The following is a 15,099-nucleotide window of genomic DNA, read 5'->3' as shown; positions in this document are numbered from 1 at the left end:
AGCCCCAGCACGTGAGATATTTCTGCAGCTGTGATCCTAGAGAGTTGCCTAGTGTCATAAGTTCACCTAGTTATTTTTATGTTTGTCTTTCCCAATAAAAGGTGAGCTCCTTCAGGGCAGGGGCCATATATATTTTTTTGCTTTTCTTTGTAACTCAAGATCTAAGCATGGTGGCAGGAATATGATATTGCTTATCCTTCCTCTTCAAAAAGAACTATGACATCTTGTATGCTGTCTTGACTTGCTCATGAATTGAACTTAAGTGAGAAATAGCTGTAAAAAGTGAATAGCTTCACTCTCTCTTCCAGAGTTATTGAAGTCTACTGGCAAGACAAAAGTCAAGAGAACGGGTGGTGGCCTGGGATACAGTGAATAATATTGGAGTCTTTAATGGCTGGCCAAGCTCTAAGAGCTCTATAACACCTGCTTTATGGCCATTGGAGCAAATTGTTCTCATGTGCCCACTCCACCAGGGGAAGTCTTTAATGGTGAGGTAGATGCTCCCCAAACTCCCCAGTGGGTTGGAGATCTGTCATTTACCCTCAACCTGGTTTAGCCCACCTGCCAATTAACTGTATTAGAAGCAAGATGTGAATGCAGGTCTTCTGACAATTTCTTGCAATTACCTTATAACTGAAGATACCTAACCTTGAATAAGAAATAGATCATCCTTTTCTTAACTCTAGGAACTTAATTTGTTTTATTCAATTTAATTTATAAAAACATATACCATTGTTACTACTCTTGTAAAGACACAGTGTGTCTCAAGACACAGTTTGTTTCTACACTGTAGTAATATTGACCAAGAAGACTTGGGTTTGAGTACTATCTCTTATACATTCTGACTACATGACTCTGGGTAAGTCACTTAACTTCTTAGTGCTTTAGGTAACTCTATAAGACAGTAAGTTATGGAGAATGTGCAAACATATTGGTAGAGGTAGTTTCCTCATTCTGGGAGTTCCCTTCACTGATGAAATCTCACCTTTTAATATTATTTCTTTCCTCTCTGAACTCCCCCCCACCTTTAACTTTGTCCTGCACATCATTGGCTGACATTTACAGTCAAAGGATCATTTCTTCAGAGTTAAAAGGGACCTTAAAGTCCACTTAGTCCAAATTCCTCATTTTGCAGATGGAAGAAACAGGAACTGTTAGTGGAAATGATTTACTTGAGCTACTAGGTAGCAGGGGTTCTTTCCATTGTCTGAATCTCATGTTTAAAATACCTAGTGTTGACTCAGTATTTATACAGTATGTGGTCTAAAGCCCTTACTGCTCCCTAGTGCCCTCTGACATGCACTCCTCCATCACCATTACTCAGGCCATGGAAGGACATTGCACAGACTGAGCAAAGGTCATTCTGAAGCATTGCATTTTCATTTCAATCCTTGCCATATTGAAGAATTTATCACCTCATCATCAGCTAAATGGTGATGAGCCTCTCCATACTTAGGGGTTCATTCAGTCAGCAGCCTCAGCATATCTCAGATTGCCCTCTATGACTCTCCAGTCAGGCAGAGCCTACCAGAGATCAGGCTCTGCTGGCATGATGCTGAAAACAAAGAAAAATAAGCTATTTCAGCTGTTCCACTTCCAGAAGTGCTGCAATATGAAAGCCAATATCTAAAAATAAAGGAGAGAAGGGTTTTCACCTTCTTTGTATTAAAATGAAAACAAAACCACAACCCTGCTTTCTCTTATGCCCCAAGGCCTATGTCACTCAGGCTCAAGACCAAACTCAAGGTTGGATACTCACTAAGTGATTAGCCTGATTGAAAAAAGGTCATGATTCAACTTAAAAAAAAGAAAAGTAAAGCAAAATCCATTTCCTTGGTTTCAAAACAGATTTACAACTTCTATCACCCAATACTGATAAGCAGCACTTTTATTCTTAATGTCTCTTTGCAAATAAGAATTGAAAATGAACTCTTTTATTCTTCCAGATAGTAATCTCCCATTAACATTCAGGGAGGGTCCCAATGCTTGCCACAATCATTGGATCCCTGTTTGCTTTCAATGTTTTCCCAACACCCAGCTTCCTAAGTGACATTGTTAGCCTGTCAATGTGACCTTCTTCCTGATAGAAGGGCCTCCCTTCCCTAGAAAATGCTCAGCTCTAGTAGCATCTTAGATTTAGAGTTCAAGGGAACCACAGAGACCCACAAGGCCAATGCCCTCATTTTATAGATGAGGACACTGAGACACAGAGAGGTGAAGGAACTTGTCCAAGGAGACACAGTTAATCGGTATTTAAGGTAGGATTTGAACTTGGATCTTCCTGATTCCAAAGCCAGCAGTCAATCTCTTATGCTGTTTAGCTGCCTCCTTTAATTAGTTCAGTATAGGAAGGAACCTAAGTTTATCAGGATCTAGCAGAGTTCCTATCACTCAATCACTCAACATTTATTAAGTCCTTACTATATGCTAGGCACTGTGCTAAACACCACCATCATAGTTTTAGAGCTGAAAGGGACCTTAGACGCCATTGATTCTGATTCCCTTCTTTTATAGATGAGACTGAACTATGACATTTAAATGACTTGATCAAGGTTGCCCAGAATGCAATTGTCTGAGGCAAAACTTGAACCTGTATCTTCTTAACTCCAAGTCCAGGGCTCAATTCACTATACTTTCCAATTCCTCAAAGGTAATCCTTTAGCAAATTCTCTTTTCCTCCTCTTCTTCCTCCTTCCCCTCCTCTTACTCCCTGTCCTCCTGTCTAACTCTGGGACTACCTCATTAACCACCTGGAACATTTGTCCCAGATGTATTCACCAATGTGCAAGTTCAATGCGATGTATGGCTAACCGAATACCAGAGCCTGAACAATAAGCACTTTTTATCCACTGGAATTTCCTGTGTGAATAGTTAGGCCAAATGTTTTTGTGAGGAGATCTGGCTGACACATACATCTATTACCCATTAAACAATAGGTTTTTTAAGTTTGATTAGGATGGCTAGCATGGTGTCCCCTTCATCCTAATATCCTCTATGTTCATCCCTCCCAAAGTTCCTTATGAAATCAAAGATGGGACATTTTCTAATATCCTAATAATGCTTTGTACCATCCTTCAGTCAAAGGTATACAAACAACTGATCTACCCTGTTAAATCAAGCTCCCACAATCCATTGCATTGTTATTTCCAATGAATGAGCTCTCAATTCTGCTACTGTGTATATGTTTTTCATAACTTAAAAGACTGATTATCTGTATTAAGATAGACAGTTCTTTACCACTGAATGTGAAGACAAAACTATGACATTAGGTCCTCTTAATTAATTTTCTAAACCTGCCTAAGTATACTGCTCTGGAGCATCCTAAAAATATAAGGGATATTTACTCCTTTAAGCCAAATACTAATTTGGTTTAGATAATTTTAAACAACAAAAAAAATGGTAACTCAGTAAAAGTCTTTACATTTAGTTAAGTAATAATAACAATGCTATGATTATAGAAATTAACAAACATTTCAAATTTTCAGTCACCATACTATCTTCCATTTATGTAATAACTGGACCCTTAAGTCTCCCAAGATATCACTGGACTTTTTTTTTTTACCTTTATGAGGAATGTAGACTGGAATAATTCATGATGGGACATACTAGGGCCAGAAATGTAGAGCTAGAAGGGATCTCAGAGTTCATTTAATCCAATTCCTTCATTTCATAAATAAGGAGACTGACGGCCAGGAAGGTATGGAATGTTGCGGATAGTAGCAGAATAGATTATTTTGTGGGTCATTTTGAGGGGAGGTGGGATGTGGTGATTTGGGCCTATGATTGTATCAGCATAATAAACTCCCAGTCTAGAAGTACCTTCCATTGGTCCAGGTTAGCAAGCATCCTGTGTATAATCAATTTCTGGATCCAATCCCCAACCACAGGACCTCACTGTCCTGATCAGAGAGCACCTCACACAACTCATTCTATCTAGGCAGGCTAATTCCTTAACTCCTGGTCAAGTCTTCACCAGCCAAGTTGCCATTGGCCACCCATACCAGAGGATTTAACCCTTTTGGCTCTCAAACTCCCATCTTCCCTCCCTCCCCTTCTTATGCTGTCCTATTTGGTGAGATGTATCATGTAATCCATTGTATCTAGGTAGCCAGGTGGTTCAGTGAATAGAATACTGGACTAGGAGCCAGCAATACCTGAGTTCAAATCTTACCTCACAACCTGACTACCTGTGTGACCCTCGAAAGTTATTTAAACTCTCTCTGTCTCAGTTTCCTAATCAGTAAAAATAATAATAATAATAATAATAAAATAACAGCACCTACCTCCAAGGGTTCTTGTGAGGATAGAATGAGATCATACTAATAAGGTACTTTGTAAACATTAAAGTTCCATATCAATGCTAGCTATTAATATTACTATGATGATGGTTACTTCCCTCTAACTCCACTCATCATCCTGTCATTTCCTAACCCAACCACCCTTCCCTGGCCCCTGCTCCCCTCTAAGTATTTTCTTTTCTATTAGAACGTAGGCTCCTTGATGGTAAGGACTGCCTTCATTACTCTACTTATGTCCCTAGCACCAGTACAATGCTAGGAATAGATCAAGCATTAAATGAATGCTTTTCTCAGCCACTAATTGATTTGATTCTGATCTTAAATAATTGTCTGGGTCGCCAAGAAATTCAAAGTGATTTGCCCAAAGTAAAACAAGTACTAAATTGCAAGGTGGATGTTTAAACCAAGGTCCTCTGACTCCCAAGGCCACGCCCTTTATGGTACAGGAATATTGACAATTTGCATCTGCAGAGGAAGTTTCCACTGGGAACTCTTCATACTGATCAAGCACAGATCTAGACCAAAACTGAAAGTCCTTTTATGATAATGTACCTTGTGTTTAATCATAGATAAATGCAGCAGCAACAGCCCTTGTGGCCAGGTTGGGGGCAGGGAAGGGAAGGGTCTTCCTGCAGAACTCCGATGACCATTTGTTAGGACTGCTGTTGGGGAAGAAGAGAGAGTGCAAGGTCCCTTTTATGTGCACGTGTGGAGGGACAGACTAGAAGATGGATGGAAGCAAGCAGCTCTCTGTAATCCATGTACTCATCTCCTTTGTCACTGGGGACCATTTGACAGTAATGGGTTGCAATGGGCCAGGGATATGCTGGCAATTTGGATGCAAATATTTAGAACTCTGCTACATTAATTGCTCTTTAGGGAGCCAGTGGAAGGAAAGGAGAGAAAAAAGGCTCAGGGTTGTGAAAATCAGGTTATGAAGAATTTTATGAGAGTGCTCCTCACATGTAAGATGGAGGGTCTTGTTTAATACAATTTCCCCACTAACTTCAGGGCCCTTTTTTAAACTAGTCACACCTGTAAGGAAGCAGGTTTCCTATCATTACTATAGTAATCATTGAAAGGAACAATTTGTGTGTGTATGTGTATGTGTGTGTGTGTGTAGCAGACTAAGTATTTAATGACATCCACTCTCTCCATAATGGGGGAACCTGTTCTTTGGAGAGAGACAGAGACACATAGAGAGAGACAGGAGAGAGAGAGAGAGAGAGAGAGAGAGAGAGAGAGAGAGAGAGAGAGAGAGAGAGAGAGAGAGAGAGAGAGAGACAGAATCAGTTAACTGGCATATTTGCTAATGAAACAAGAGGATGAAGAAACCAATTATATTGAAATCTAGTTGTCAAAATATTAAAAAATCCATTTCATGAGTCCCAAGTTAAGAATCTCTGGTAGAGAAAGCTGCTATCTCAGCATCCCAGTGCTTAGAAAGCACCCCCAGTCAGTGCTGGTGTAGGCCGTGAAATGGATGAAGGTTGTTGTCAGTATCTTCTCTCTCATCTTAGCCCACAGCAATTTCTTCCTCCATTCAGGGAGAAGGACAGACATAATGGATTTGCAGCTTCCTGTACAATCATCTTTTTTGTTATACCATGTTATGGAAATGCTGGTTTTATTCCATATATGAAAAATAAAATGGATTTTAAAAATATGAGTTGAGGGCAGGGATTGTCATGTAACTTCAGCACTTTGTACAGTGACTGGCACATAGTAGGAACTTAGAAAGTGTTTGTTCTTGGAATGGAGTGAAATGGAATTGAATCACAGGGTCCAGGCCATTAATGCTGCCTCTAGACTGTCTGGGAGGCTCCATTGTAATGTCCTCTTCTACTGTGCTGTGCTTCATATTGTTTTCCCCTGATCCCTCCACCAAAATTCCCCTGACATGCATCCTCCTCATTCAGAACCATGAACTCTGCTAAGAGTGCCACAGGATGATAGATTCTCAAGAAATAGCATCGTATATTGAATAGCAAACTAGACTAGGAGCCAGGAAGAGGAAGGTTCCAGTACTGTCTCAGATACTTGCTAATTGTGTGAACCTAGTCAAGTCATTTAACTTTCCTCTGCTTCAGTTTCCTCAATTCTAAAAGGAGGAAAATAATAGCATCTATCTCCAAGAGCTGGAAGGATCAAATGAGACAATATTTTCCAAGTGCTTAGAACAATTCCTGGCACACAGTAGGCCTTCCTCCCTCTCTCCCTTTTTCTCTCTCTTTCTTCCTCCCTCCATCTTCCTTCCTCCCTCCCTCCCTTCCTCTCCTCTCTGTCTTTTCTTCCTTCTACTCTTTCTTTCTTTCTTTCTTTCTTTCTTTCTTTCTTTCTTTCTTTCTTTCTTTCCTTTCTTTCTTTCTTTCTTTCCTTCCTTCCTTCCTTCCTTCCTTTCTTTCTTTCTTTCTTTCCTTCCTTCCTTCCTTCATTCCTTCCTTCCTTCCTTCCTTCCTTCCTTCCTTCCTTCCTTCCTTCCTTCCAGATTAGGCACTTTTAATGTGTCCCAAGACAGACTGCTGAAGCAGGAACTATGAGAAAACATTTGCCTTTTTTGCTTTACAGCCCAAAACGGGGGATATAAAAATGAAAGAAAAAAAGACTCTACAGATATTTATAGGAAAAAATGGTTTTGCCCATGGGGTAAAATATTATAAACTTAGGATAGTTCATAGACAAAGAGGTTAAGTCCCACATTTATCACTTGTCTCTGCAAAAAGTTTGTATGGAACATCCATCTAGTCAAAACCAAATACTCTTTCCCTTAAAATGTCATTCAACTTTTTCCAAGAAGACCTCTGGACTGAATACTTGTCTTAGAATGTCCTCAGAAAATCTTTTTAATGATTAGATGACAGGATAAAACTCCAGAGTTCATTTAAGTGGCCAAGAAAAGAGAATGGGGGAGAAGCTATTCACATTTTGCTTTCCTTCCTTGTGGTTTGTCTCCTCTTCCTCCTTTGATGCCTTGGAAACCAGCCCAATTTCTAAAATGTCCTCAGCCTCTGACACCGAATTCTCCTTGAGCTCTCCTACTGTCTCCTTGGTCACTAAAGCCTCTACACCCACTGCTTCCATGACCACCATGATGGCTTTGAGGATCACTGGGCTTGGCTTAGTCCTGAGTTAGCTTCCGTCAATCTCCCATGGCCTCTTCCACAGCTTTAGCATCTTTTTAGATGATGCTACATCCCTGTCTGTGACTATCCCACCACTAACAATGTTACTTCTGTTACATCTTCAGACAGACCTTTGAGGAAAAAAAAAGTTTTGTAGACCTGGATCCTTGGTGCTTTATTGTCTTCTGTCCTTTTAACTCCCCCCTTGGTTGGTTTGTCTTCAATTTCCATATGGATACAAGAATTCAAAGCTTCCTTTGTGTTAACCACAGAGACAAATTCATTGAACAAACAACCTTTAGGGTGGCCTTGGATGTTTTGGAGCAACCTGACCCTCTCAAATATTTCTTGCAGACTTTCTTCAGTGCTGCTGCAGGGGAGATTATTCAGCACCAATATCTTTGAGTCTGCAGGCTTGCTGTTATTCCTGCTCCAGGAATTAGTCTTCTCAACTCTCAAATTCTTTTGTCATTGACTTTCTTTCCTGTGTGGCCTAAAATGAGTGCCTGACCACTGTTCTCAGTTCCCTATTTCTCTTCCAAATCCTTATCCCTGTCTGCTTCTGTCTCAAATTCAACACAGTCAATTCCTCTGCATGTCCCAATCTTGGTGCAGATGAAACTAACCTTAAAAGCATTTTTCAAACACTTCTTTAAGCTCCACCTGAGTTATTTCATAAGGCAGATTCTTGACGAAGAGCATTCTTGAATCTTAGTCTTTTTGTTTACTTTCACCTTGTAAAGTTCCACTTCAGAGCCAAAAGCTTTGAAGCCACTGAGTTCCAGAGCTTTTTTTTGTGTCTTCAACTGATTCAAATTCTACACAGCCAAACTTCCTCGTGACAACAATTTAGATGTAAGATCCTTTTTTTTTTACAAGCCCATGATGCCATTTTTTTTTTAGTTCAGAAGTGGTTTTGTTGAAGTACAGATTACCCATGAAGAGACTGAGATTTGAAGGTGCCTCAGTTTCCAATTTCTGTTTCTTGACTTTAGGAGCTTTCTATTTGCCCATTTCCCTTTTCTTCTTCCTGGGTGCTTCTTTGATAGACACTTCCTCTACCTTTTCCTCATCTTACTCCTCTTCATCTTCCCCTTCTCCTCCTTACCTTCCTCTGATAACTTGGCTTTTCCAGCTTTCCCATTCAGCTTTTTCAGAAGCAGCCTTCCCCTTGGCAGATATGGTCTCCATAGCTTCTTCTTTAGAGTCATCCCCTTCTTTTTCATTCTCATAGTTATCTTTCTTCTTATCCTCCTTCTCCTCATCCTTAGAGTCCTTTTTGGCCAAAGGCACTCCCATTTTTGTGGCTTTGGGTGGCTTAAATTCTTCATTCTCATCTTCATTGTCATTCTCTTCAGATTCACTGTCTTCTTTCTTGTCCTTCCCATTCGATGCCCCTTTGGTCAGGGGGACTGCTGCTTTAGCTAAGGTGGATCTCTTTTTGCCTATTATAATGACAGCTTTGACTGGGATAGCCACTTTATTGTCAAGAGCCAAAGCTGTCTTCTTACCAGGATTTATCACAGATTTCTTGTCCAGTGTGTGATGACAACTTTTTTGACACCGTCTTTGTTGGTGTAGTCACAGCATTCTTGCCCTTCTGGGCCACATCTTCTCAACTGTTTTCCTTTTCATCTCTGATATGTCCTCATTTTCACTGTCTTCTATTTCCTCAAGGGGAAGAGTCATGTCTTTGGCTCATGTTGATTTTTAGTAGCCTTCCTGAGCTTCATCATGGTGCTAGCTCATGACTAGGGGATAGAGAGTGCAGAGGAGTCTGTCTGTGATGCAGCTCTCTGTTGGAAGAGACTGAAACAAAGGCCTTCAGATGTTTTCAATGTCAGTGACAGACAAAACATTTCTCTACTGTCTAAGGCTAGGCTTCCATTCCAATCATAGAAACCTGTTCTTGGTTAGGAATAGGCAACTTACTATGATGTCTTAATGACCAAACCATACCCACCTGTTAAAGCATTTTATCATATGGGTGAAGTTTTTGTGTTACTTGACTTTGAGAAAAGCCCCAGAGAATGCTCTGTCTGGTCAAAGTACTAATTGCTTCTCTGAAGGTCACCAGTGTGGTGGGTATTGACTGTGAGAATCTTTTGAAAGGGATGTTTTGTAAGAATTCCCAATATATCAGGGATTCCTCCTGAGACTTGCTATGATGGAAATAATTTTTTAATGTAAATGAACAGATAGATTTTTTAAAGTATCACAAAGCCACGGATGGTAAGAAGGTCTATTAATTGATTCAATTGTTACTGAAGACGTTGAACTTCTTACCCACTCAACTTAGATACTATCATTATAATAGAAACTAACTATTTTGGCATTTTTGTTCTAGCCCCACAGTAAAACTAAATCTAATGATAACATTCCAAGACACTGAAGATGAATACTATGATGGAAATATTGAGATTACGCATCTGAAGTGCTGAATTAAGTGTGGTGCTGAGAAAAAAAGCACTGGGTTCTGTTGTCACTAACTATATGATCTTAAACAAGTCACATAACTTCTATAGACATTGGTTTCCTCATTTGTAAAAATGAGGGGTTTGGACTGGGTGACCCTTAAGGTCCCTTCCAACTCAAATTTATTATTCTATAATCCCATGAATTTATCTTCCCGCCCCAAATTTTCCTCTTTCCCTAATTTGCTACTTCAGTTCATTCGTCTAGTCAACCAACTCAAAACTTCAGTTTCCTCTTCCCTCCCTCATATTCACTATCCCAGAAGCTGTTAAGTTTATTCAACCCCATCAATAGCTGTCTTCCATCTGTCACCTCCTTTCTGCTCACCCAACTGCTACTTTAGTTCAAGTCTCATCACCTCACACCTAGTCTACTGGATCAACCTTCTAGACTCACTTTGCTGCCACTCTAGCAATCTCCTTCTTACTGCCTGCTTTGCTGCCCTGGAGGAAACATCTGTCCTGGGGCGCTGTTGGTCTGATTGATGATTGGCTCTCCCAGAACATTATTTCAGGAAAGCCTCAGACATTATTCATCCTCTACATGTTACTTTCCACTCGTCTACTCTCCAACAACTCCCATGCTTTTTCTGCTCCATTTCCCCCAATCTTATGAGCTTTCTCTCCACCTGGAGAGGAGGTAAAATGTAATGAGGTTCCATAAATGAATCCACAAACTTGGAAAGAAGCATGGTATTCCAGGGAGGGATATTTTGGCTACTCAAACATCTTTTCTAGCTTTCTTTCTGCCAAAAGCAAAGCAGTTAATAAGTTCATTACTCGCCTCAATGATACTTTCACCCTTTAAAAGGTGAAGAAAACAGTACAGGGAACTGTTAATATGCATCTAACTTTGTCCAACCAGGAGGAGCAAGTTGCTGCAGTGAAAATGGCAGAACTTTTAGGGCTAAGTAATGATTCCATGAGAGTTTGTGTTGGAGAGGGAAAGAGAAAAGGTGGGTGTAGTTTGATATGCACTCTACAATTGGACAAATCAGATTTCAAAGAGCTCTGACAAAAGATAAGTAGGAGCTCATGGATTGATATTTTGTGAGTCGAAATGATATGAAGGTTGGGTTTAATTGATCAAATTGATCAGGAGGCATCCCAAAGAATTACAAGACTTGGTGAGTCAGTTTCCCAAGTTTTATTGAAATACTGATGCCACAGGGAGAGTACTAGGGAGGTGTCTCAAATAGGGGGGAAGAAGAATAGTTATATTTATAGTGAGATAAAGTAGGTTATCTCCTCATTATCTTAATCTCTTCCTTGTGGGAGGTCTTATACTAATTTGGACTTCCTGAGGTCTTAAGACAACCTCCAAGGTGGGTACCTTTTTCCTTGGAGGTGTGTTTTGGGGGTTTACACATCATACAGTAAACCTAAGGACACATTTGACCTCTGTGCATGTTCCTAAAGACATGCTTAAACTTGTCAGACCCAGAGAGTCTCTGTGTTTATGATCTTTCTTTAGTTAGATCTGGTTTCCAGGAATATTAATGGCTATAAATGGTTAATGGTTCTTAGTTACAGTCTCTATTCATGATGAGGGTTGATAGGGACAAACCCTCTTTGTTACTGTAAGAACACAAACCTTAGTTTCTCTGTTAATCAATTTAGGTATTATTGATAAAGACTCAAGCTTCAGTTTATCTGTTAATGCTTTTTTGCCTCCTCCATCAAAACAATCAAGCACATGTATGAAGCTCCTATGATGTGTCTGGCATTGTAGTAGGTACTGGACATGACAAGACAGAAGTAAAATCATTCCTGTCCTCAAAGAGCTTACATTTTAACTTGGAGAGGGCAACATGTACATATGATTATGTATAAAAAATGAAAATGAGATCTTTCAAGGGAAGGAAGTCTTAAGAACCTAGAGAAAGGATTAGGGAAGTTTTCATGTAGAAAGTGGCCCTTGAGCAGAGCTTTGAAGTAAACCAGGTGTGAGAAAATAATTAATAATGGACTTCTTGGGGATACCCAGGGGCCCAGTCTTAGGTTTCTCTTCACTCCCAACTTCAGCAAGTGTAGTTCTTATTTATTTAATGTTTTGAGTTCCAAATTCTATCCCTCTCTCATTCCCTCCTTACCTTTCCCTCTCTCTAAGTTGGTGAGCAATCAGATATAGGTTATACATGTGCTAATTATATAAAACATTGCCATGTTAGTCATTTTATATAAAAAGACTTGAGTTTAAAAAAAAAGAAGAAAATGCAAAGTAGCATACTTCAGTCTGTGTTCATTCAATATCAGTTCTTTTTCTAGAGGCAGATAGTAGTATGCTTTATCATTAGTCCTTTGGGATTGTCTTGGATCATTGAATTGCTGAGAGTAGTTAAGTCATTCATAATTGATTTCTCACTGTGCACAATGTTCTCCTGGTTCTGCTCACCTAACTATACATCAGTTCATATAAGTCTTTCCAGGTTTTTCAGAAATCATCTTGCTTGTCATTTCCCACAGCACAATAATATTCTACCACAATCACACACCACATTTTTTTGAGTCATTCCCCAACTGGTGAGTATTCCCTTGAAATCCAATTCTTAGCCACTACAAAGAGTTGCCATAAATATTTTTAGTATGCTCATCCTCAGGCATGTCACAGAAAGCAGAGTTCTAAGAAACCTGAACTAATCTCTTTTTTGACCAGCCAAGGAACCCATGGGTGGATCAATAGAAATAGAGATTCACTGGATGAGATTAGCCACACCTGGACTTCATCTGCTTTGTTTTTCAGAGATGGTCTTTTTGCACACTTCCCCATTAAGTAAAGCTCAAGTAAAGTCAACCAATGGAACTGAATGATTCTAGGCAATTAGTTTTGATCAGTGTGTACGAGCCACCTCTATCAGAAGAGAAGAAACTGAGATCATGAGGTGACCACTATTCAGGGTCACACACTATGTGAGGAAGGATATCCCATAGCTGAGCTATCTCCTCTTTAGTAATGTAGGGCTTCTGAACTCTGCTTGGAGCCATGTGTTCTCTCTTAGAGACAATATGGTGCTGGGGTTTTTGACTTGTGTTAAATGCAGTTAATGCTCTCTTAACATTTAATATGATTTAATAAATGCTTACTACCTAAATGGGTGCAATAGCTATTCATTTATAAGTAGCAATATTTTAGAAAACCCCAACCTAGTTCCCCAATAATTTAGACAGAAACAGGCTAGTCCCATAATATTTCAAATAACGCACAAGGATTCTAGACAGTAGAGGCAAGAAGAGGGCATTCCAGGTATGGACAACAGCCAGTGCAGTCACAAAGATGAGAGAGGGAATATTGTGGATGAGGAACAGCAATGAGTCCAGTATTGCTGGACTAAAGAGTGAGTGAAGGTAAGTAATGTATAAGAAAACCATAGAGGTAGGAAGTGACTAGGTTGTAAAGAGCACTAAATTCCTAATCCCCTTAGACATTAACTTTGAAATGATATAGTTGGTCTAGATGCCCTCTGCAACTCCTTACATCTCATATCTATGCTATTTACATTTGATAATGTAAATCCGAAATAGAAAGGTAATAGGAAACCTTTATTTGAGTTAGGAATGTGATGTGATGAGTTAGGGAAATTTCAGGAAAGTCACCCTGGTGGCCAAGAAGAGGTTGAATTGGAGTTTAGTTGACCCAGTAAGGACAGTAGACGTTCAAGAATGAGATTCTGAAAACATTAAGAGGAATGACTGCAATTAAAAAGAAGAGGGGAGCTGCCTAGGGACTGTGTGTCTATACCAGGAAAACATGGAGCAACTTAGATTTTTTTTTAAGTGAGGCAATTGGGGTTAAGTGACTTGCCCAGGGTCACACAGCTAGTTAAGTGTTAAGTGTACAACTTAGATTTTTTAAAAGACATACATAGAAAATGGAAACAAGAACAGGGAGTTAAAGAGGGAGTCAAGAGATCAAAATGACTCTCCTGCAAAGAGTACCAGGAACATTCAAGTCCAGAAAAAATAAGGCTAGCAATGAGATTTTAAAGCTTTGTAAGACCACTTTGGTTGGGAGGGGAGGGATGAAAGAAAGCACAGGAAAGCTTCTTGAAGTGCAGGAGACAATGTTAATGCATGCTCATGAGAGGACTCAACTATTTGATAGTTATTTTGTTTACATTCTCTTCTCCAAGGATAATAATCTTTGGGTAAAGAAAGAGAAGAAGAAAATGGTTAGCAGTGAGTACAAAGTTGAGATGAATGAAGGGACAGTAAGAAACCATATTGCTGGTCTGAATGAATTCAAGTCACTAGGTTTGCTGGGATTAAATCTCAGGGTTTTAAAAGAACTAGCAGTTGTGATTGATGAGTCAATGTCAGCTAAGTTTTGAAAGAACTTGGAGAATGAGAGACACCACAGTATTTGAGAGGGACAAATAAAAGAATATAAAATGAGATCTGTAAACTATTGGCCAAACTGCGTGACAAAATTCTAGAATGCATTATCATAAGGATAGCTCATAAACACTTTGAAAGAGAAAAGTGATTCTTGAAAGCTAGTGTAGCTTCAAGGACACATCATGTCATGCCAGATTACCCTACTTTCCTTTTTTGTACAGAGTAAGTCCTGTGGAAAATTAGTGGGGGTGAAATAGACTGAGTATTCTTAGAGTTCTATGGAATACTTGACAAAGACAATATGGAGAGATATGAGCTAGATGAGAGTATAGTTGTCAGATTCCACACTGTTTTAGTGACCAGATCTCTGGGTAATATTCATCAATGTAAGTTCCTTGAGGGCAGGGATGATGTCACAAAATTCTAGAGTTATACACCCTTTTTGTGCAAGATGCTCATACTGGATGATGTAAGAGAATCAAAGAAATGTAAAATATGGTGCCTGCCTGCCAAGAGATTGCAGTGTAACTGGGGAGATGAGACACATAAACCCCAATAACTGTCATACAAAGCAGCATGCTAGACTTCCCACACATATATGAGAAGGGAAGACCCAAGAGGGCTGCTTGGAAAAAGTGGCATCGGAACTGCTTCTTAATCAATGGGTAGGATTTGAACAGGTCAAAAGGGACTACACGTTTTTGGAAAGGATGGAGAAAATTAGGAAGAGCTAGAAAGAGAATTTATACTTAACAATGACTGTAGGAATGTAAATTTGAGAAAAATATGGAAAGATATAAAAACTTTGAGCAATTCAGTGACCAAATTGAGAGGATTGATTGTAAAATGGAGCTCCCTTCACTTGATAGA

At 39.5% G+C, this 15,099-nt stretch overlaps 1 pseudogene; it reads right to left on the bottom strand.

The window, feature by feature from the left end:
- Positions 1-7,504: 7,504 nt before the first annotated feature.
- Positions 7,505-9,156, bottom strand: LOC122753946 (annotated as a pseudogene).
- Between the last annotated feature and the right edge of the window lie 5,943 nt (positions 9,157-15,099).

Source organism: Dromiciops gliroides, chromosome 1 (genome assembly GCF_019393635.1).
Source record: "Dromiciops gliroides isolate mDroGli1 chromosome 1, mDroGli1.pri, whole genome shotgun sequence".
Lineage (NCBI taxonomy): Eukaryota > Metazoa > Chordata > Mammalia > Microbiotheria > Microbiotheriidae > Dromiciops > Dromiciops gliroides.
This window is presented reverse-complemented; position numbering and strand designations above follow the sequence as displayed.